Source organism: Thalassophryne amazonica, chromosome 15 (genome assembly GCF_902500255.1).
Source record: "Thalassophryne amazonica chromosome 15, fThaAma1.1, whole genome shotgun sequence".
Lineage (NCBI taxonomy): Eukaryota > Metazoa > Chordata > Actinopteri > Batrachoidiformes > Batrachoididae > Thalassophryne > Thalassophryne amazonica.
This window is the reverse complement of record NC_047117.1, coordinates 42,543,762-42,566,577: the sequence shown is the minus strand read 5'-3', so window position 1 is coordinate 42,566,577 and position 22,816 is coordinate 42,543,762. Positions and strand designations below refer to the sequence as shown.

General features: G+C 40.6%; 1 pseudogene; it reads right to left on the bottom strand.

The window, feature by feature from the left end:
- The window catches only part of LOC117526246, a 207,199-nt pseudogene that overhangs the window by 141,100 nt on the left and 43,283 nt on the right, over positions 1-22,816 (bottom strand).

The window sequence follows — 22,816 nt, the reverse complement described above, 5'->3', positions numbered from 1 at the left end:
AGAGCCCTGGGTCCGGTGCTCTACGCTGAAAGTCTGTGAAAAAATTAAACATTTTCAATTTTTTGCATCCATTTTGCAGACTCCTTTGCATCCCTTTGCGTTCCTCAGCGTACTGAAATGTAGGGATGCAGGAACTTGGTGTAGGGCTGCATAAGCTCAGTGTAGTCGGTACGCTGCATTACACAACTCTGTTGGTCCAGTGTGAAAGGGACTTTAGAGAACAAGCCTGTACTCAGCACTCAACTTGTTTGCACTTTGTGGTACAGCCACATCAAAGGAGGGTGGCTAGGCTTGGCTAAGGCAGTGGTCGGCACAGCTAACCAAAAAGTTAGCTTCGATAACCATTAATCCGATAACAAAACTTATCTTTTATGATACTAAACTGATAAACTGCTAACAAATTTATCTTTATTACAGATAACTGATAACTTTTAGTATTGATTCGAACGCGGCCACATCAAATTACACTGTCGGCTTTTGATAAACCAGTTTCACTTTCACTGCTGGGTAAATTCAAGGATCACAAACACATAAGAACAACAAAATGAATGAATAAAATAATAAAACCCCAAACACTGTCAACATCTTTCAAAAGCAGTAAAATCAGTATTAGAAGTCACAGTTTATCTCTGTATTAGATACACCGTCATTTACGACCTAAAAAGCTGCTGCTTTTTTCACACATTTCGAACCCTGTGGCTGAAACAACCAAACTACATCCATTAATGCATTGATTGGCAGAGTAATGTGCCTTTCACATTGAAAGCGTCAGCGCGACGCTTCAAAGCCTCCCAACACGTCGTAACGCCAGGCCGATGCGTTTCCAACACGTCGTGACGTCAGATGCTTCGTTTCGGAAGCGGCAAGGGGGCGGAGATTGCAGCTACGTCACACTCTGGCTTTTCGAGGGCGCGGACGAGAACTCCGACAGTCGCCATCATGGATTCGCTGCAGGAGAAAACTTTAGCGCTCGTTATGCTGAGAAGAAGACGACAACGACATTCAGTTAGGAGACTGTGGGTTCATGAGACCCTCAAGTCAAGGGCACAGCTTGGGGAATTTCGCCTTGTGAATGAGCTCTGATTTCACGATGACTGCTTCCAGGTCTATTTTCGCCTGAGCAGGGAGCAGTTTGACCAGCTGCTGGGGAGAGTCGGGCCTCGGATTACCAGGATCCAGACAAATTTCAGAGCTGCAATCACTCCGGCAGAGCGTCTGGCAATTTGTCTGAGGTGGGTATGAAAATTTTAAAAGGTCATTAGTATATTGGCAAACACTTGTTTGCATTTTGTTTTGGCTAATGTAATGCAGTAGCATACGAGCTGCAGGTGCTACCTTGAGCCAAATTGTGCTCCAAATATTTTCTGTTTCTTTAATTCTGGGACTTTGTTTCCAGCGTTTTATTTAGATTTCGTAGATATTTAATAGGCTGTAACCTGACTGAAAACGGCACATCTGCCTTGATTGAAGATTTTTCTTTATCAGAACAGGCCAAAACCGGCCTCTTTTTTTCCAAGAGCGATGTTGGACCAAAGTTTCAAAAGTAGGTTATAGTAAACAGTTATAATAAATAATTCTTTGCATACACTAACCAAATATTAACATGTCTGAAAATACTGGTGGAAAAAAATCTTAGACAAGTCTTGTAGCAACAATACTGACATTCTCCTGGCTAGTTTCATTCAAATTCAGTAAACCGTGATTTATAAAAAAAAGTGCCTGAAACGTGACATGGGAAAGTTGCTTTGTGTGTGTGTAAAAAAAAAAAAAATCGGGTCGGGGGGGACTAAAATTATGGTATTTTGGTTAATTAAACATTAGGTGGTATTACAACAACGTAATAACATCACAACCCATCTGTATCCAAGCATACAGGACTCATCAGGCTCCCTGTGTTTTTACTGTTTAGATCTGTTGTGTTGGTTTGTACTCATTTTGATCTATTCTTGATTGCATTTATGTCATTTATTATAGGTTCCTTGCCACTGGTGACTCCTACACCACCATTGCCACTAGGTACCAGGTGGGCATCTCCACTGACCATTTGGGATAGCCTCGTCGACGACTACCTGCCTGTACCAAAAGCTGCAGATTGGCAGGAGATTGCTCAAGGATTTAGGGAGAGATGGAACTTCCCCATCTTTGTGGGGCCATGGATGGGAAACACGTACTGACCCAGGTACCATGTAATTCTGGTTCCCAGTATTTTAACAGAACATACTCCATCGTACTTCTGGCGGTTGTGGATGCCAAATATCTTTTCAGGGTGGTTGATGTTGGGGCTTTTGGTAGGAGCAATGATGGAGGGACCCTCACTGCCTCTGCCTTTGGAGAAACTCTGCAGGAGGAGAAGCTAGGTCTCCCAGAAGATGCTCCTCTTCCGGGTGCTGACCATCTGGGATCTCTTGTATTTGTGGGAGATGAGGCTTTTCCCCTCAGGTAGGTTTCGGGAGAGATTAGAACATTAATTGTATACAGTGATTTTCATGGAAAACTATTACTATTTTATAGTAATCATTACTAAATTTGAGGGTTCATTCCTATGCAGTTTTAGGCCTCTGTACATATACATTGTCATCATTACTCATTTACTAATTTGAAATGTTTCAGTTGTAATGATTTTCCTACATATTTCTTCTTTTCCCCCATCCCCTCTCCAATTCTATATATGGAGGAATCTGCTAAGGCCTTACCCTGGAAGACACCTTTCCCAACCAAAGAGCATCTTCAACTACCGCCTATCACGAGCCAGGCGAGTAGTTGAGAATGCCTTTGGTATCCTTGCTACACAGTGGAGGATCTACCACCGGCTAATTGGGGTGTGCCCTAAAAATGTGGATGCCATTGTGAAAGCCACGGTGGCCCTTCACAATTTTCAGAGGTGGAACAACACAGCAGAAGCCCCTGTCCCAGCGGATGACCAGCCCATCCTTGCTTTTAGAGATGTGAGGAGAATGGGTGCAAACAACTCTGCCCAACAGGCCACAGCTGTACAGGGGGCCTTCTGCAGCTACTCTTCCACTGGTGAAGTTCCCTGGCTTACACTTGAACATCTGTCGTCTCTGTAACCTACACCTACTGCTGCTTGTCTGTCTTCTTCGAAACAAAGGCTCTTTTAAGAGCCACTCTCATTTTTGAAAGGGCTCTTTCCCATTAAATGTCAACACAAGTTTTTGCATGTTATTAGTTATTTTCTAGTGATTACTACATTACAAGCAGTAACAGGCCCAGTGGTGATGGTAAGTATAGAAAACATCATAAATTGTGTACATATTGTCACAGTTATTCTCTAGTGATTACTACATTTTAAGCAAAATCAGACCCAGTGGTGATGGTAAGTATTGAAAACAATGGATATTTGTGCACTGGACAAGTACTCATGACTGTTAACTGAAATATGACTTAACAGACAAGGTACAGCAATTTTGTCATTTCATGTTGTTGCACACAACGTGATGTTTCTTGTTTAAGCATTTAACTAAATTCACCATGTCTCTCCTGGTTGAAATAAAGAGATAAGAATGCATTTGGCTTTTTAGAACAAACACTTTATGTAATTTTAAACATTTTTTGAACAGAAACATTAACAACAATAAATTACTGTACACAAAAATATGAATAAATAACTATATACAATCAAAAGGAACAGGAAAATAAAACTATGAATACTATAAACTGAACAGATTTTTTTTTTCTCTCACTTATGGAAACTGTCGTCTGTGATTCACTGTTAATATGTCCATTTTTGCTAAGCTCCGCATTTGAGGTGACATGTTCCTCAAACGCAGAGCCAAACTGTGGAGGAACTCCTCCTCATCACGTGGCTGGGTCAGGATTCTGAGGATCTCCCTTTCAAAATTGTCCTCTGTTGGCCGTCTCCTGCAGGGATGTTGCTGGGGTGCCTCTGGAGGGCAAGAGGCAGGTGGTGGGTGGGATGTTGATGGGGTGTCCTGGGTTGGGGGCAGAGGGAGATGTTCTTCTGGGATGAGGATTGAACAGCTGGGGGGAGACACTTGGGTGAGGAAAAGGGTGAAGGTATCTGGTGATGGGGGAGGTGAGGAGGCAGAGGTGGATGGAGCAGCGGTGGAGGTGGATGGAGCGGCGGTGGTGGTGGATGGAGCGGAGGTGGATGGAGCGGAGGTGGAGGTGGATGGAGCGGAGGTGGATAGAGCAGTGGTGGAGGTGGATGGAGTGGAGGTGGATGGAGTGGAAGTGGATGGAGCGGCGGTGGAGGTGGATGGCGTGGAGGTGGATGGAGAGGCGGTGGAGGTGGATGGAGCAGAGGTGGATGGAGCGGCGGTGGAGGTGGATGGAGCGGCGGTGGAGGGAGCGGCGGTGGAGGTGGATGGAGCGGCGGTGGAGGGGCCAGAAGACAGCCATGGAGCAGAGCCAGCCAGTGAAGAGGAGGAGGAGAAGGTGGTTTGGCTCAGGGACTGGGACATGTTTGAAGAGGTGGCCCTCTGCTTCATATGAGGCTCCAGGAAGCTCATGATGTGGAAGAACTTCCATGGCTTCCTGGAGTCTGCAGCAGCACCACTTCTTTTCTCTTTGAGGGCCTTCCACTCCCTACTGTACCAGTCCCTGAGACTCTTCCAACGATGTCTCCATTCATCTTCTAAATTAGAAGAGAAAAAAGAAATTTTGTGTAAATAATGTGACTGGACTGACAAGTAAATTTACTTATCTCTGTCTGTGACTACACGGGTGAACACATACTCCTTGGTTTCTAATGTCACATGAATAATTTTACAATGTTGAAGAATCTGCAAGAGAGAGAGAGAGAGAGAAAAAAGGGTTTCTGCAACTATAGATACCAAAATTGAAAAATTAATCATGTGACTTTTGATATTGTAAATATTTTAAATCATTGTGTTTTTGTGTCCACACTCTGTATGTAGAGACAATAAGCACACACACTATATACACCCTGAGGTTTTGCAAGATTATGTCTCTCACAGTGGACATGCACCTAAGATGAAAATTTCAGACCCCACTATGATTTCTAAGTGGGAGAACTTACAAAATCACAATGTGTTCAAATACTTATATATATATATATATATATATATATATATATATATATATATATACACACACACACATATATACACACACACACACGAGGTCTGTTAGAAAAGTATCGTACCTTTTTATTTTTTTCAAAAACTATATGGATTTGATTCATATATTTTTACGTCAGCCAAGCTTGAACCTTCCTGCGCATGCGTGAGTTTTTCCATGCCTGTCGGTTGCGTCATTCGCCTGTGGGCACTGCTCCACCCCTCTCGTCGTTTCATTGCGAGGAAATGGCGGAATGATTTGGGCTTTATTTCCATCAGAATTTTTCAGAAACTGTTAGAGACAGGCAGCTGGAAACCATTCGAAAAATTTATCTGGCTTTCGATGAAAATTTTACGGGCTTCACAGAGAATAAGGAGTGTTACTACAGCTTTAAGGACGGCCCACAATGGCACAGCGTGCCGCACTCCGAGCCACCATTGAGAGGCAGAAACCACCACATCATTTCTAAATGGATCGCTGTGTGGAGCTGGGACCGTCGTGTGCAATTTCTCTGGTTATCACAAGAGCTGGACATCAGCCATTTTCCGGCAGATTTCACTTCTAATGAGATTTTGTCATGGAAAGCCGCGCGGAGGCTTTGTGCATCACGACCGATTCGCTGATGAAGCGAGACAAAGGAACACCTCCGTTTCGGAGTGTTAGAGGACAAGTTGGGACATGCCTATCTCGGCTTTCAGTGCTTACCGGTCGAGTGAGTATAAGAGAAATTGTGGAGAGCTGGACATGTCCCAACTTGTCCTCTAACACTCCGAAACGAGGTGTTCCTTTGTCTCGCTTCATCAGTGAATCGGTCATCAGCCTGCCGACAAGCGGCAATGCGCGCTCCTGTCAGAAGCGTCGCTTTAGCTCGGCTTTTGACGTGACGCTTCTGACGCCTCTAAAAAGCAATGCGTCTCATTGAAAATAATGGTTTTTAGACCGATTTTTGACACTTCTGACGCTTTCAGTGTGTAAGGCCCATAAAAGACAAGTAGTAAATATAAATTCTTACTTGTTAGTTTCAGTGGGATTCATCTGAAGAAATAAAGTGTCCATTTTTTTTTTATGCCAAAACAGTGTCTAAACATCATCGTATCGTGAGATATCGGTGCTGGACTCCCCTCGACTATGGTGGCAACATTGTCTGGGGAGATGGGTTTTTGCCGGTCGTCTGTACCTGGCTTCTCCCTGGCTGGGGTGGGTGCCTTTGTGGTGGGCTGCCTAGCACAATAACGACGCTAACGGGGGAACACTTTGCTGTGGATGCTGTCAGGTGCATTAATCCCGCTGTTAAAAAACAATTCCTATTTAAGAAATTTAAAACTGTCAATGACGCAAAGGTCGTCTGGGATCCAAGCATTGACATTAAGCTTTTCAGTGTCCTTGTCCATAGGACAAGTAACCCTGGCAGTTTACTTGTCCTATAGGAAAAGCTGGTTGTCCGGACAAGCGAGTGCCCCAGGCATGAGCCGCGTGAAGCGTGCCGAAGGCACGCGATACACACACCAATGGCGCGTGTCACCTAGGGGTGTCTGGGGGCATGTGACTGTGGAAGTACTTAAATTACACTTTTTCATAAATTGCTTCTCTCCTGTGTGGATGGTAAAATAGAATTTCGAAAAAATCTTTTTTTTTTTTTTTTTTTAACATATTGCATGCATAGCCTCTAGCCTTTTAATCTGTTAACCAAGACATAGCTCACAATGTTTCTCTCCTGTGATTGTTCATAACTGGGGAAAAAATTAAAATAATTGGTAAATGCCAATATGCATCTGCTTCTCTCCCTTGTGTTTTCTGAATTCATCACTGTTCGATGCATGATCATTTGCCAGTATGTTTTTTGATAAAGCAAAACAAATTCTTTCATTTCAACATTTAAAAATAACCCGACAGACATGGCAGTATATTGTGTTGTCCCCTTCCTTGTGCCCCAGCCACGGATAATCCTGTTTCCAGCTACTCACAAACTTCCTCTCTCTTCCTTTCTCTTCATACCTCTACTTTGAAGCTTCTACACTTGCAGGGGTTGATGCTTTGCATTTGACTGGTGTTTTCCCAAGTATCTGGCCCAGTTTCAGAGGTTTTACGAAAGACATTCTGTTCAATATATTCTTCAAAAGGCGTGTTAATCGATGCAATGTTCGTTATCTATTGTTTCCCACCACAGCATCTCACAAGAAGATGCTACGAACGCACACTCCATACAGTGGTCTCGTGCACACATGATACAGGGTTCTCCCGATAAATTTTTATTATAGCAGTGCTGTTGGCAATTATCGCCCGAGGCGGCGCGCCTTGCGTGTCATTTTGACTGGTTTTAGATGCACTGATGCATAGATGCAAAAAAATGAGGGGGGCTTCATAGACAATTGGCAAAGCTTCTGGGGAAAACCTGGTCTTGTTAGGAGAGACGGCATCCATCCCCCTTTGGATGGAGCAGCTCTCATTTCTAGAAATCTGGCCAATTTTATTAAACCCTCCAAACCATGACTACCCAGGGTTGGGACCAGGAAGCAGAGATGTAGTCTTACACACCTCTCTGCAGCTTCTCTCCCCCTGCCATCCCCCCAATACCCCATCCCCGTAGAGACGGTGCCTGCTCCCAGACTACCAACAATCAGTAAAAATCTATTTAAGCATAAAAATTCAAAAAGAAAAAATAATATAGCACCTTCAACTGCACCACAGACTAAAACAGTTAAATGTGGTCTATTAAACATTAGGTCTCTCTCTTCTAAGTCCCTGTTAGTAAATGATATAATAATTGATCAACATATTGATTTATTCTGCCTTACAGAAACCTGGTTACAGCAGGATGAATATGTTAGTTTAAATGAGTCAACACCCCCGATTCACACTAACTGTCAGAATGCACGTAGCATGGGCCGAGGGGGAGGATTAGCAGCAATCTTCCACTCCAACTTATTAATTAATCAAAAACCCAGACAGAGCTTTAATTAATTTGAAAGCTTGACTCTTAGTCCTGTCCATCCAAATTGGAAGACCCAAAAAACCAGTTTTATTTGTTTGGTCGTTACTGTGAGTTTCTCTGTGAATTTTCAGACCTTTTGTCTGACTTAGTGTTTGCTCAGATAAGATAATTATAGTGGGCGATTGTAACATCCACATAGATGCTGAGCATGACAGCCTCAACACTGCATTTAATCTATTATTAGACTCAATTGGCTTTGCTCAAAATGTAAATGAGTCCACCCACCACTTTAACCATACTTTAGATCTTGTTTTGACTTATGGTATGGAAATTGAAGACTTAACAGTATTCCCTGAAAACCCCCTTCTGTCTGATCATTTCTTAATAACATTTACATTTACTTTAATGGACTACCCAGCAGTGGAGAAGTTTCATTACAGTAGAAGTCTTTCGGAAAGCGCTGTAACTAGGTTTAAGGATATGATTCCTTCTTTGTTATGTTCTCCAATGCCATATACCAACACAGTGCAGAGTAGCTACCTAAACTCTGTGAGTGAGATAGATTATCTCGTCAATAGTTTTGCATCCTCATTGAGCACAACTTTGGATGCCGTAGCTCCTCTGAAAAAGAGAGCATTAAATCAGAAGTGCCTGACTCCGTGGTATAACTCACAAACTTGCACCTTAAAGCAGATAACCCGTAACTTGGAGAGGAAATGGTGTCTCACTAATTTAGAAGATCTTCACTTAGCCTGGAAAAAGAGTCTGTTGCTCTATAAAAAAGCCCTCCGTAAAGCTAGGACATCTTACTACTCATCACTAACTGAAGAAAATAAGAACAACCCCAGGTTTCTTTTCAGCACTGTAGCCAGGCTGACAAAGAGTCAGAGCTCTATTGAGCTGAGTATTCCTTTAACTTTAACTAGTAATGACTTCATGACTTTCTTTGCTAATAAAATTTTAACTATTAGAGAACAAATTACTCATAGCCATCCCAAAGACATATCTTTATGTTCGACTGCTTTCAGTAATGCTGGTATTTGGTTAGACTCTTTCTCTTCGATTGTTCTGTCTGAGTTATTTTCATTTGTCACTTCCTCCAAACCATCAACATGTCTATTAGACCCCATTCCTACCAGGCTGCTCAAGGAAGCCCTACCATTAATTAATGCTTCGATCTTAAATATGATCAATCTATCTTTATTAGTTGGCTATGTACCACAGGCTTTTAAGGTGGCAGTAATTAAACCATTACTTAAAAAGCCATCACTTGACCCAGCTATCTTAGCTAATTATAGGCCAATCTCCAACCTTCCTTTTCTCTCAAAAATTCTTGAAAGGGTAGTTGTAAAACAGCTAACTGATCATCTGCAGAGGAATGGTCTATTTGAAGAGTTTCAGTCAGGTTTCAGAATTCATCATAGTACAGAAACAGCATTAGTGAAGGTTACAAATGATCTTATGGCCTCAGACATCATCTCTGTGCTTGTCCTGTTAGACCTCAGTGCTGCTTTTGATATTGTTGACCATAAAATTTTATTACAGAGATTAGAGCATGTCATAGGTATTAAAGGCACTGCGCTGCGGTGGTTTGAATCATATTTATCTAACAGATTACAATTTGTTAATGTAAACGGGGAGTCTTCTTCACAGACTAAGGTTAATTATGGAGTTCCACAAGGTTCTGTGCTAGGACCAATTTTATTCACTTTATACATGCTTCCCTTAGGCAGTATTATTAGAAAGCATTGCTTAAATTTTCATTGTTACGCAGATGATACCCAGCTTTATCTATCCATGAAGCCAGATGACACACACCAATTAGTTAAATTGCAGAAATGTCTTACAGACATAAAGACATGGATGACCTCTAATTTCCTGCTTTTAAATTCAGATAAAACTGAAGTTATTGTACTTGGCACTACAAATCTTAGAAACATGGTGTTTAACCAGATTCTTACTCTGGATGGCATTACCCTGACCTCTAGTAATACTGTGAGAAATCTTGTAGTCATTTTTGATCAGGATATGTCCTTCAATGCGCATATTAAGCAAATATGTAGGACTGCTTTTTTCTCTCTTTTTTCTCTAAAATTAGAAAGGTCTTGTCTCAGAGTGATGTTGAAAAACTAATTCATGCATTTATTTCCTCTAGGCTGGACTATTGTAATTCATTATTATTAGGTTGTCCTAAAAGTTCCCTGAAAAGCCTTCAGTTAATTCAAAATGCTGCAGCTAGAGTACTGACGGGGACTAGAAGGAGAGAGCATATTTCACCCATATTGGCCTCTCTTCATTGGCTTCCTGTTAATTCTAGAATAGAATTTAAAATTCTTCTTCTTACTTATAAGGTTTTAAATAATCAGGTTCCATCTTATCTTACGGACCTCTTAGTACCATATCACCCCAATAGAGCGCTTCGTTCTCAGACTGCAGGCTGACTTGTAGTTCCTAGGGTTTTTAAGAGTAGAATGGGAGACAGAGCCTTCAGCTTTCAGGCTCCTGTCCTGTGGAATCAGCTCCCAATTCGGATCAGGGAGACAGACACCCTCTCTACTTTTAAGATTAGGCTTAAAACCTTCCTTTTTGCTAAAGCTTATAGTTAGGGCTGGATCAGGTGACCCTGAACCATCCATTAGTTATGCTGCTATAGACTAAGACTGCTGGGGGGTTTCCCATGATGCACTGAGTGTTTCTTTCTCTTTTTGCTCTGTATGCACCACTCTGCATTTAATCATTAGTGATTGATCTCTGCTCTCTTCCACAGCATGTCTTTTTCCTGGTTCTCTCCCTCAGCCCCAACCAGTCCCAGCAGAAAACTGCCCCTCCCTGAGCGTGGTTCTGCTGGAGGTTTCTTCCTGTTAAAAGGGAGTTTTTCCTTCCCACTGTCGCCAAGTGCTTGCTCACAGGGGGTCGTTTGGGGTTTTTCTGTAATTATTGTATGGCTTTTGCCTTGCAATATAAAGCGCCTTGGGGCAACTGTTGTTGTGATTTGGTGCTATATAAATAAAATTGATTTGATTTTGATTTGATTGAAAGCAAGAATAATAGACAAAAAAAATTACACTTATGTTGTAATATCAAAGTTCTTTTTTTGTATTTTTCTGTCTATGTTAAGAAAATAAATGACACTGAAAAGTTTAAAAACACAATATTTGATGGACATAACATGTGCTCTTTTTTAAAAATGACACACTGTACCTTTAATCCAGTAAGAGTCCAGGTAGAGTTTTTCTGTCATGTTGACATTTGAGTGGAATTGCATACTTATTAATATATATATATATATATATATATATATATATATATAAAAACCCTAATTGTCTTGTTTGAACAAGAGCTAAATCTGGACTGATTTGATTGTCAAATCAGAATCAATTTTACTGCCAAGTAAGTTCTCACATACAAGTAATTTGATCTGGTAATTTGATCTGATTAGTGCATAAACAACAATAATAACAAGAAAATGAAAAAAATAATTCTGGAAGTAGTAAAGGAGTAAATCTGCTCTTTTAATAATGAATCCTGGATGAAAAAAAACTTTGTGAATCGGTTTTTCATACGTTACTGTGTGGTGAAGATGATCATTTATTAAAATGATCATTTATTAAAATTGCTTCGCTGCTTTTTTACAGCGTGGAGCGTCTGTTGTTAATACCCTTCTCTCTGTCTGTGTGTGTGTGTGTGTGTGTGTGTGTGTGAGGGAACGAGAGACTCTTCACTCTCACACCGTATTTGAGCAAACTTTGGAAACATGAAGGCTTTCAACTGTAAAATAAAGCCTATAAATGAATTTCTGGAGCTATGCAAGCAGAAGGAGCTCTTTTTATCTGAAGACTTTGACAGAGTTTTTTTTCCACTGTGCTCTCTGACCTGCAGCGCTGCTCGGCTCTCTGCCAGCGGAGGATGGGAAGCAGGCAGTTCAGCCTGGCTGGATTTTAGAAAATGACCTGAGGGCAGGGCAGAGTATGACACTATGATGGCGGCGCTGTTGTTCCATTGCCTGGGGAGAACCCTGTGATATCATGTTTTCTGATTGTCCGATGCGGGAGAGTGGCGGGAAAAACCAAAGACGCTTTCTTGCGAGGTGCGAGACAACACGTGATGTAAATAAGAAAACAAAAAAGGCGGTGGTCAGGTATTTTGGTTCCGAGTGATGAAAATAAAGAATTTGAACGTTTTAAACCAAAAAATTCCACTTGTCTGGTCGGGCGACGATTTGAGCATATTGCTTGTCCGATCACATTTTACACCTGTCCCGGACAATCGGACAAGCGTTAATGTCGATGGTAGGGGATCCTAAGCGGAAGCCAAGAGGACTTCTCGGTGATCACTTAAACATCAAAAGCACTGTCTCAAAAACTGAACAGTTGACTCATTTACGAGCGAACTCTAACTTGGACTTCTTGTGCATATCTGAAACATGGTTACAACAATCTACTCCTATTAATGTATTTACAGTGAGTGGATTCTAATATTTCAGGCGAGACAGGACTGTGGGACAAGGGGGTGGGGTATTAATGTATGTGAAAGATTCTATTAAGTGCAAATGTATATTCTTCAAGCTGGCAATTTCCTTGGAATATCTCGCACTAAAAGTTGTTTTGTCTCAGCAGATGTATTTTATTATTTTGTAGACCCCCAGCTGCTAGCGATACATTTTATGAAGAATTCACTGAAATTTTGAAAGAATGTGACCACAACAAAGAAATTATTTTAATGGGGGATTTTAATCTTAACTGGGAGGATAAAGCTACAAGGAGGAAGTTAAAAACTATTACAGATAAATACCATTTAACCATCTGGAGCCGACGCCGTCGTATATGACGGCTAAGACCAAGCTTTACTAAATTATAAATAACTTTTGAATGATATGAGATAGAAACTTACTTTTTTTTTTGCTGAAAAGTTAACTCCGCAGACTTTCAAGCCATCTTTGTACTCCTCATAGAAGCTGTGCGATGACGTGTGCAATGTGAGTGTCCAACTGGAATTGGTTCACCGTCACATGGATATATATATATATATATATATATATATATATATGATGTCTGGAAGCATATGCTAAAGAAGAATGTATGTGAAGTTCTGTGTATGTATGTTTTTGAGGGTGAGAGATAGAGAGAGAGGAGGATAAGGTCACTAACTTTTTTTTTCCTGATTATGAGCCCTGGTATGAGCCCTGGCCAGTGAATCTCAATGTGAAAAAAATATATATTCATACCATTTTCCTTAAGCAAAAACTGAAAACAGGTCCCACAGACCCAAACACCTTACGAGGGTTAAGCGTCGCTTTAGCTCGGCTTTTGACGTGACGCTTCTGACGCCTCTAAAAAGCAATGCGTCTCATTGAAAATAATGGTTTTTAGACCGATTTTTGACACTTCTGACGCTTTCAGTGTGTAAGGCCCATAAAAGACAAGTAGTAAATATAAATTCTTACTTGTTAGTTTCAGTGGGATTCATCTGAAGAAATAAAGTGTCCATTTTTTTTTTATGCCAAAACAGTGTCTAAACATCATCGTATCGTGAGATATCGGTGCTGGACTCCCCTCGACTATGGTGGCAACATTGTCTGGGGAGATGGGTTTTTGCCGGTCGTCTGTACCTGGCTTCTCCCTGGCTGGGGTGGGTGCCTTTGTGGTGGGCTGCCTAGCACAATAACGACGCTAACGGGGGAACACTTTGCTGTGGATGCTGTCAGGTGCATTAATCCCGCTGTTAAAAAACAATTCCTATTTAAGAAATTTAAAACTGTCAATGACGCAAAGGTCGTCTGGGATCCAAGCATTGACATTAAGCTTTTCAGTGTCCTTGTCCATAGGACAAGTAACCCTGGCAGTTTACTTGTCCTATAGGAAAAGCTGGTTGTCCGGACAAGCGAGTGCCCCAGGCATGAGCCGCGTGAAGCGTGCCGAAGGCACGCGATACACACACCAATGGCGCGTGTCACCTAGGGGTGTCTGGGGGCATGTGACTGTGGAAGTACTTAAATTACACTTTTTCATAAATTGCTTCTCTCCTGTGTGGATGGTAAAATAGAATTTCGAAAAAATCTTTTTTTTTTTTTTTTTTAACATATTGCATGCATAGCCTCTAGCCTTTTAATCTGTTAACCAAGACATAGCTCACAATGTTTCTCTCCTGTGATTGTTCATAACTGGGGAAAAAATTAAAATAATTGGTAAATGCCAATATGCATCTGCTTCTCTCCCTTGTGTTTTCTGAATTCATCACTGTTCGATGCATGATCATTTGCCAGTATGTTTTTTGATAAAGCAAAACAAATTCTTTCATTTCAACATTTAAAAATAACCCGACAGACATGGCAGTATATTGTGTTGTCCCCTTCCTTGTGCCCCAGCCACGGATAATCCTGTTTCCAGCTACTCACAAACTTCCTCTCTCTTCCTTTCTCTTCATACCTCTACTTTGAAGCTTCTACACTTGCAGGGGTTGATGCTTTGCATTTGACTGGTGTTTTCCCAAGTATCTGGCCCAGTTTCAGAGGTTTTACGAAAGACATTCTGTTCAATATATTCTTCAAAAGGCGTGTTAATCGATGCAATGTTCGTTATCTATTGTTTCCCACCACAGCATCTCACAAGAAGATGCTACGAACGCACACTCCATACAGTGGTCTCGTGCACACATGATACAGGGTTCTCCCGATAAATTTTTATTATAGCAGTGCTGTTGGCAATTATCGCCCGAGGCGGCGCGCCTTGCGTGTCATTTTGACTGGTTTTAGATGCACTGATGCATAGATGCAAAAAAATGAGGGGGGCTTCATAGACAATTGGCAAAGCTTCTGGGGAAAACCTGGTCTTGTTAGGAGAGACGGCATCCATCCCCCTTTGGATGGAGCAGCTCTCATTTCTAGAAATCTGGCCAATTTTATTAAACCCTCCAAACCATGACTACCCAGGGTTGGGACCAGGAAGCAGAGATGTAGTCTTACACACCTCTCTGCAGCTTCTCTCCCCCTGCCATCCCCCCAATACCCCATCCCCGTAGAGACGGTGCCTGCTCCCAGACTACCAACAATCAGTAAAAATCTATTTAAGCATAAAAATTCAAAAAGAAAAAATAATATAGCACCTTCAACTGCACCACAGACTAAAACAGTTAAATGTGGTCTATTAAACATTAGGTCTCTCTCTTCTAAGTCCCTGTTAGTAAATGATATAATAATTGATCAACATATTGATTTATTCTGCCTTACAGAAACCTGGTTACAGCAGGATGAATATGTTAGTTTAAATGAGTCAACACCCCCGATTCACACTAACTGTCAGAATGCACGTAGCATGGGCCGAGGGGGAGGATTAGCAGCAATCTTCCACTCCAACTTATTAATTAATCAAAAACCCAGACAGAGCTTTAATTAATTTGAAAGCTTGACTCTTAGTCCTGTCCATCCAAATTGGAAGACCCAAAAAACCAGTTTTATTTGTTTGGTCGTTACTGTGAGTTTCTCTGTGAATTTTCAGACCTTTTGTCTGACTTAGTGTTTGCTCAGATAAGATAATTATAGTGGGCGATTGTAACATCCACATAGATGCTGAGCATGACAGCCTCAACACTGCATTTAATCTATTATTAGACTCAATTGGCTTTGCTCAAAATGTAAATGAGTCCACCCACCACTTTAACCATACTTTAGATCTTGTTTTGACTTATGGTATGGAAATTGAAGACTTAACAGTATTCCCTGAAAACCCCCTTCTGTCTGATCATTTCTTAATAACATTTACATTTACTTTAATGGACTACCCAGCAGTGGAGAAGTTTCATTACAGTAGAAGTCTTTCGGAAAGCGCTGTAACTAGGTTTAAGGATATGATTCCTTCTTTGTTATGTTCTCCAATGCCATATACCAACACAGTGCAGAGTAGCTACCTAAACTCTGTGAGTGAGATAGATTATCTCGTCAATAGTTTTGCATCCTCATTGAGCACAACTTTGGATGCCGTAGCTCCTCTGAAAAAGAGAGCATTAAATCAGAAGTGCCTGACTCCGTGGTATAACTCACAAACTTGCACCTTAAAGCAGATAACCCGTAACTTGGAGAGGAAATGGTGTCTCACTAATTTAGAAGATCTTCACTTAGCCTGGAAAAAGAGTCTGTTGCTCTATAAAAAAGCCCTCCGTAAAGCTAGGACATCTTACTACTCATCACTAACTGAAGAAAATAAGAACAACCCCAGGTTTCTTTTCAGCACTGTAGCCAGGCTGACAAAGAGTCAGAGCTCTATTGAGCTGAGTATTCCTTTAACTTTAACTAGTAATGACTTCATGACTTTCTTTGCTAATAAAATTTTAACTATTAGAGAACAAATTACTCATAGCCATCCCAAAGACATATCTTTATGTTCGACTGCTTTCAGTAATGCTGGTATTTGGTTAGACTCTTTCTCTTCGATTGTTCTGTCTGAGTTATTTTCATTTGTCACTTCCTCCAAACCATCAACATGTCTATTAGACCCCATTCCTACCAGGCTGCTCAAGGAAGCCCTACCATTAATTAATGCTTCGATCTTAAATATGATCAATCTATCTTTATTAGTTGGCTATGTACCACAGGCTTTTAAGGTGGCAGTAATTAAACCATTACTTAAAAAGCCATCACTTGACCCAGCTATCTTAGCTAATTATAGGCCAATCTCCAACCTTCCTTTTCTCTCAAAAATTCTTGAAAGGGTAGTTGTAAAACAGCTAACTGATCATCTGCAGAGGAATGGTCTATTTGAAGAGTTTCAGTCAGGTTTCAGAATTCATCATAGTACAGAAACAGCATTAGTGAAGGTTACAAATGATCTTATGGCCTCAGACATCATCTCTGTGCTTGTCCTGTTAGACCTCAGTGCTGCTTTTGATATTGTTGACCATAAAATTTTATTACAGAGATTAGAGCATGTCATAGGTATTAAAGGCACTGCGCTGCGGTGGTTTGAATCATATTTATCTAACAGATTACAATTTGTTAATGTAAACGGGGAGTCTTCTTCACAGACTAAGGTTAATTATGGAGTTCCACAAGGTTCTGTGCTAGGACCAATTTTATTCACTTTATACATGCTTCCCTTAGGCAGTATTATTAGAAAGCATTGCTTAAATTTTCATTGTTACGCAGATGATACCCAGCTTTATCTATCCATGAAGCCAGATGACACACACCAATTAGTTAAATTGCAGAAATGTCTTACAGACATAAAGACATGGATGACCTCTAATTTCCTGCTTTTAAATTCAGATAAAACTGAAGTTATTGTACTTGGCACTACAAATCTTAGAAACATGGTGTTTAACCAGATTCTTACTCTGGATGGCATTACCCTGACCTCTAGTAATACTGTGAGAAATCTTGTAGTCATTTTTGATCAGGATATGTCCTTCAATGCGCATATTAAGCAAATATGTAGGACTGCTTTTTTCTCTCTTTTTTCTCTAAAATTAGAAAGGTCTTGTCTCAGAGTGATGTTGAAAAACTAATTCATGCATTTATTTCCTCTAGGCTGGACTATTGTAATTCATTATTATTAGGTTGTCCTAAAAGTTCCCTGAAAAGCCTTCAGTTAATTCAAAATGCTGCAGCTAGAGTACTGACGGGGACTAGAAGGAGAGAGCATATTTCACCCATATTGGCCTCTCTTCATTGGCTTCCTGTTAATTCTAGAATAGAATTTAAAATTCTTCTTCTTACTTATAAGGTTTTAAATAATCAGGTTCCATCTTATCTTACGGACCTCTTAGTACCATATCACCCCAATAGAGCGCTTCGTTCTCAGACTGCAGGCTGACTTGTAGTTCCTAGGGTTTTTAAGAGTAGAATGGGAGACAGAGCCTTCAGCTTTCAGGCTCCTGTCCTGTGGAATCAGCTCCCAATTCGGATCAGGGAGACAGACACCCTCTCTACTTTTAAGATTAGGCTTAAAACCTTCCTTTTTGCTAAAGCTTATAGTTAGGGCTGGATCAGGTGACCCTGAACCATCCATTAGTTATGCTGCTATAGACTAAGACTGCTGGGGGGTTTCCCATGATGCACTGAGTGTTTCTTTCTCTTTTTGCTCTGTATGCACCACTCTGCATTTAATCATTAGTGATTGATCTCTGCTCTCTTCCACAGCATGTCTTTTTCCTGGTTCTCTCCCTCAGCCCCAACCAGTCCCAGCAGAAAACTGCCCCTCCCTGAGCGTGGTTCTGCTGGAGGTTTCTTCCTGTTAAAAGGGAGTTTTTCCTTCCCACTGTCGCCAAGTGCTTGCTCACAGGGGGTCGTTTGGGGTTTTTCTGTAATTATTGTATGGCTTTTGCCTTGCAATATAAAGCGCCTTGGGGCAACTGTTGTTGTGATTTGGTGCTATATAAATAAAATTGATTTGATTTTGATTTGATTGAAAGCAAGAATAATAGACAAAAAAAATTACACTTATGTTGTAATATCAAAGTTCTTTTTTTGTATTTTTCTGTCTATGTTAAGAAAATAAATGACACTGAAAAGTTTAAAAACACAATATTTGATGGACATAACATGTGCTCTTTTTTAAAAATGACACACTGTACCTTTAATCCAGTAAGAGTCCAGGTAGAGTTTTTCTGTCATGTTGACATTTGAGTGGAATTGCATACTTATTAATATATATATATATATATATATATATATATATATAAAAACCCTAATTGTCTTGTTTGAACAAGAGCTAAATCTGGACTGATTTGATTGTCAAATCAGAATCAATTTTACTGCCAAGTAAGTTCTCACATACAAGTAATTTGATCTGGTAATTTGATCTGATTAGTGCATAAACAACAATAATAACAAGAAAATGAAAAAAATAATTCTGGAAGTAGTAAAGGAGTAAATCTGCTCTTTTAATAATGAATCCTGGATGAAAAAAAACTTTGTGAATCGGTTTTTCATACGTTACTGTGTGGTGAAGATGATCATTTATTAAAATGATCATTTATTAAAATTGCTTCGCTGCTTTTTTACAGCGTGGAGCGTCTGTTGTTAATACCCTTCTCTCTGTCTGTGTGTGTGTGTGTGTGTGTGTGTGTGTGAGGGAACGAGAGACTCTTCACTCTCACACCGTATTTGAGCAAACTTTGGAAACATGAAGGCTTTCAACTGTAAAATAAAGCCTATAAATGAATTTCTGGAGCTATGCAAGCAGAAGGAGCTCTTTTTATCTGAAGACTTTGACAGAGTTTTTTTTCCACTGTGCTCTCTGACCTGCAGCGCTGCTCGGCTCTCTGCCAGCGGAGGATGGGAAGCAGGCAGTTCAGCCTGGCTGGATTTTAGAAAATGACCTGAGGGCAGGGCAGAGTATGACACTATGATGGCGGCGCTGTTGTTCCATTGCCTGGGGAGAACCCTGTGATATCATGTTTTCTGATTGTCCGATGCGGGAGAGTGGCGGGAAAAACCAAAGACGCTTTCTTGCGAGGTGCGAGACAACACGTGATGTAAATAAGAAAACAAAAAAGGCGGTGGTCAGGTATTTTGGTTCCGAGTGATGAAAATAAAGAATTTGAACGTTTTAAACCAAAAAATTCCACTTGTCTGGTCGGGCGACGATTTGAGCATATTGCTTGTCCGATCACATTTTACACCTGTCCCGGACAATCGGACAAGCGTTAATGTCGATGGTAGGGGATCCTAAGCGGAAGCCAAGAGGACTTCTCGGTGATCACTTAAACATCAAAAGCACTGTCTCAAAAACTGAACAGTTGACTCATTTACGAGCGAACTCTAACTTGGACTTCTTGTGCATATCTGAAACATGGTTACAACAATCTACTCCTATTAATGTATTTACAGTGAGTGGATTCTAATATTTCAGGCGAGACAGGACTGTGGGACAAGGGGGTGGGGTATTAATGTATGTGAAAGATTCTATTAAGTGCAAATGTATATTCTTCAAGCTGGCAATTTCCTTGGAATATCTCGCACTAAAAGTTGTTTTGTCTCAGCAGATGTATTTTATTATTTTGTAGACCCCCAGCTGCTAGCGATACATTTTATGAAGAATTCACTGAAATTTTGAAAGAATGTGACCACAACAAAGAAATTATTTTAATGGGGGATTTTAATCTTAACTGGGAGGATAAAGCTACAAGGAGGAAGTTAAAAACTATTACAGATAAATACCATTTAACCATCTGGAGCCGACGCCGTCGTATATGACGGCTAAGACCAAGCTTTACTAAATTATAAATAACTTTTGAATGATATGAGATAGAAACTTACTTTTTTTTTTGCTGAAAAGTTAACTCCGCAGACTTTCAAGCCATCTTTGTACTCCTCATAGAAGCTGTGCGATGACGTGTGCAATGTGAGTGTCCAACTGGAATTGGTTCACCGTCACATGGATATATATATATATATATATATATATATATATATGATGTCTGGAAGCATATGCTAAAGAAGAATGTATGTGAAGTTCTGTGTATGTATGTTTTTGAGGGTGAGAGATAGAGAGAGAGGAGGATAAGGTCACTAACTTTTTTTTTCCTGATTATGAGCCCTGGTATGAGCCCTGGCCAGTGAATCTCAATGTGAAAAAAATATATATTCATACCATTTTCCTTAAGCAAAAACTGAAAACAGGTCCCACAGACCCAAACACCTTACGAGGGTTAAGCAAAGCAATATTTCACTAACACACACAACACTGTAAGTTGGACACCAAATCTAGTCAGAGCATTATTTGACACCAAAGCTAAGGCACCACACACACACACACACACACACACACACACACACACACACACACACGCACGCACGCACGCTCCAACTCCTAATCCCCTAACGTATTATGTCCTTAAATATAGAGAAGAACATGGTAACAGTAGGGAAATTGTGCTGCATAGGCCATGAGGTAAATATGATTTCTGTTAATATACAGTAAGAAAAGGGCTGTGTTGTGCACAACTCCATCTGGGCTGCTATTGTATGTTCTAAGTCTTACTGAATAAAATTAATCCCTTAGTAATAATTTCCTAGGTTAAACATTTTCATACTTTCAGCTTACAATTGCTCCAGTCAAGAGATACTGTCAGTGAGCTTACTGAATGGAATGTTAATAACAACCAAAAATATTTTATGCCAATTCCACAGCGTATCCTACATGTCTTTCTGCCCCTTCTCACCAGGCTGGCAGTAGCTACTCCACCTTGGAACGGCTACCAGCGATTGCTAAACAGTAGCACAGCTAGTCAGCTTCTTACCTATCCATCTACCATGCCACGAGGCAGCTAATACTTAATACGTGTGTTGCAAATCATTAGAGAGGTTTATTTAGGTATATTTAAATATTTACATATTATCACAATAATAAAAATGACCTATAAAAGCTATTAAATAGGTAATTTTTTTGTAAAATTTGTAATGTGAGACAGCCGAGTTATTGATGTGTGGCCCTCGGACATAATTCAGGTTCCCTATGTGGCCCCTTGTAAAAATTAATTGCCCACCCCTGTGTTACACAATGGAACGCTATTCCAGACAGCATAAAAAATTGTGATTCATTTGGTGCTTTTAAAGTTAATATCAAAAAATATTTAAAAGGCTCACAACAATGCACCTACTAATATGTTCGCACTTTTTTTTTGTGACGAGGAGTGTGCATGACTGGGTGTAGTGTTGTGTACTGTGCATGCTGCTACACCCGATGATTATGTATACGTGTGTGTGCTTATGAGGGGCATTTTATTTACAATACATAGTGTTGCTATATGTTTTTATCTGTTGAGTGATGTTTAATGTCTTGGTTGTGTTGTATTTATTTGTGATATTTGATGTTTTTATATGTGTCATATTTATCTGTGTCCAGGGACTGCAGATGCAAATTAGCCTAAGGCTAACTCTGGTGCGGCATCAAATGGTAACATTTATGTTTTAATTGCACATGGTTCCTTTTAAATAAACTGAAATTAAAATTGCACAGTGAAAAAAGTCCCCTCTGTACACACAGCTACGCCGTGAGAGCTCCTGTCCCCCACCGAGTCTTGGCGATTAAATTATCCCATCAGCCACAAAGAAATAAAATAAAATAATGTTAAAATTAGTCTGTTTTGTTTGTGTCGGGCAGACAGTAACAGTGTAATGTCCAAAGTGAACCTGAACTACACTACCGACAATGCTGCCTACGTCGACCGGCCAATCACACCTTGTGCTTAATGATGACATCATCAGCAAGCGACAGGCAGCCAGTCTGCCACAAATACACAACAGATGGACTAAAATGTTTGATTTTAAGGGTTTAGAAATGTTTTTGACCGTTAAACTTTGCTCACTTTACCAGCAAAAAAAATGTTATCGGACTGAAAGTTATCGGAAGAAAATTGGTCCGATGATGGTTTTAAAACTTATCTGAAAAGCTAATCCGCTAGCAAAAACGATTAGCTTCGATAATTATCTGTTATTGGATTAACTGAACTGTGCCCACCACTGGGTTAAGGTAAAGTAAACTACATAACAGGTTGTTTTAAAACATTTACTTGCATTTATTGAGGTAAACATGCACATATTTAGCTCTGCATTGAAACAGTCCCTGGATTCTGGTACTTGTAATGACATTTTTGTTTGTTTACTGATGTCCCCCCCTATTGATGGGCTCTGCTGGCGCCCTGTGTGCTTCCCTTGGGTATGGGGCTGCTCCCCGTGCCTCTGTGAGGGGAGGGATGCATTCCGGCACCGCCGGGCTGCTCCCCTGTTGGTTCGTCGTCTGCCCCGGTGGCTCTGGGGGCTGCCCTTCCTGACCCCTGTGCCCTTCCACTGCCCTTTTATCCTGGTTTCTCCTGGGGCCCCGCATCCTG